Source organism: Panthera uncia, chromosome B1, assembly GCF_023721935.1.
Source record: "Panthera uncia isolate 11264 chromosome B1, Puncia_PCG_1.0, whole genome shotgun sequence".
In the NCBI taxonomy this organism is placed as follows: Eukaryota; Metazoa; Chordata; class Mammalia; order Carnivora; family Felidae; genus Panthera; species Panthera uncia.
The window spans coordinates 152,941,133-152,943,620 of NC_064811.1; positions in this window are offsets into that span (position 1 = coordinate 152,941,133).

Consider the following 2,488-nt stretch of genomic DNA (forward strand, 5'->3'; position numbering starts at 1 on the left):
CTTGCTCGCTGGCGCGCGCTCCCTCCCTCGTCGTCACTCCCTGGGCCGGGGCCCAGATCCACTTCCTCGGTATTTTCAAAACTGCCGCGGCGGGCCTCTTTGTGCCGCCGCGGGGGCCCCCCGACCCCGGGCCCCGCCGGCTCCCCGGGCCCGCCCTGCGGCCGCCGCGCCCGGGGGAGGCGCCTCCCGAGCCGCCGCCCGCCCCGGGGGCCGCCTCGTGGCCGGGTTGGGGTGCGGGAGCGGGGTTCAGCCCTGGACCGCGCGGTCTCCTCGTCCGTCTAAGGGGGAGACGTACTGGGAGAAGACAGGCTCCCCGGGTTGCTGCCCCAGCCCCTCCTGTCCCGGTTTGCCTGGGACTGTCTCCGCCTTAGCACTGAAATTCCGCCCCCCTCCCCCGCAGCCCCTCGGTCCCGGGAAGACCCCGCGAGGTTGGTCCCCAGCCCCGCCACTCTGGGCGAATGACTCAGCAGCCACTTCGTGTCTCCAAACCTCCGTGTTCTGACGGAGGGAGCTGGGCCCCAGGCGCTCCCAAATTCTGTGATTTTGTTCGTGGAGGGGCCTCTGGTATAAACAGTGACATCCATCGGAGGGGAACTGACCTCTAGCAGGGAGTTGTGACTCTCGTCCTAGGCTCCCACCTGGGATCCTCACTTGTCATTCTCATGAATGGATCCCTACCTACCGCACACCAGGTTCCGCCCCAAACTCTGGGAGTGTGCGGAATACTTCACACCAGCCCTGGCCCCAAGAGGTTGCATCTGGTGACGAAAGCCAACAATTTGACAAGTGAGGGGGCTGAGGTGTGATGAAAGTTATAACAGGACAGTGCAGGGAGAGAGGGGACCACAGAACGGGGGCAACCCTGCCCGGCCTTTTCCCACATCCCCACACTTCCATGCCCATGCCCGGCTTGGCCCATGGAGTAAAGTAGGTATGGCCAAAACGCAAGAACTTTCCTCTAAACCAGGAGCTGAGAAGGGGCCAGCCATCAGAAAGCCAATTCACAATCCCAGCCGATTAGAAAGCCAATCAGCCATCTCTAATCTGCTCCACCTGGTCAAGGCAAGTTTCAGTTTGTAAAGCACGTTCTCTCAATGGTCTCAAGACAACCTCACCACAGCCTCCAGCGAGGGAGCCAGGTCCCATGCTGCCCATCTTACAGACGCAGAGACTGAGGTTCAGAGAGGATGTTGCCTCCCTGGCAGCAGTCACAATGTCCTCCTTGAACCTGGATTCCGAGTCTACCTCCCGTCTGCTGGCGTTGTGGCCTGGGTCGGAGAATTGCTTGGTAAATACCAGGGAGATATTCACATCAAAGGAATCCTTACCTAGGCTACCTGTGTATTAATTTATTTAATCCTCGTAGCAGCCTTATGAGATAAGCACAATTGTTGTCCTCATTTTTTAGCGGAGGTTAACTGAGGCAAGGAGCGATTTAATAATGTGCTTCCTGTCATGTAGCTAGTAAGTGGAGATCTTGAAAGCCGAACCCAGGCAGGCTAAATCCAGTGCCTGTGTGTATAGCTTCAGTCCATCACACTGCCTCTCATAGAAGGCAATATTTATTGACAGAAATATTATTGACAGAAATATCTGTCAAATATTTATTGACAGAAAGAACAAGCAAATGACCTTTGGTTTTCTCCATGCTTTCTCAATTGGCTTGATCCAAGATGTTTGGTGACAAAAAGGGCCTATCCCTGATGTGAGGGAGTGCCCCCCCAACCCCTGTCCCTGCCCTTTTGGATTTGGAGGATGTACATACCCTGTGGTATTGCTATGATGTGCAAATGAATCAGCAAAGAAATGAAATATGTCCGTGTCTGGTGGCAGATCGGCCCTGGGTGAGCAGAGCTGGACCCCAGCCCTGAAGAGGTTCAGAGGATGAACTCCAGTTCCAAAAGGACTCTAGGGGAGAGGGGACCTAGCTCTGTGGAGTGGCAGGAAAGAGCTGGAGATGAGTTGGCAGGCACAAGGGGTCAAGGCTCCAAAATAGTTCAGAGGGAAGGCAGAATGATGAGAATAAAGGATGATCACAGATCAAGAAGGGAGGAGACAGGGATTTTCTAAGAGATCATACTAGCCTTTGGGTGAAAGCCTTTCAGCTGCAATTTCAGGCATTTTCTACCAACAGCCAGAGGGATAGACCCAGGGTCAATTGAAACAAAATCCCCACCCAGACCAGAATGGGAGGGGGGGTGTTATCAGGATGGGGCTCAGGCTGGGACTTCAGCACAGAGGCAGAGACAGCAAAGGTGGGGGGGGGGGGGGGGATGGGATAGGGAGAAATGCTTAATGCTGTTTTTAACTTGTGTGTGGGCTGGGGAGGGGGTGAGGACATTTGACTGTGGCACTTAAGCCGTACTCTGCTGAAAGCCAAAGGAAGTAGCTATAGAACAGATGTCATTTAGAGGGAAAAAAAAAAAAAAAAAGAATCACTAGTGATGGAACTCCCCGTGTATTAATGGAGGTACAAAGTCCCACCTCA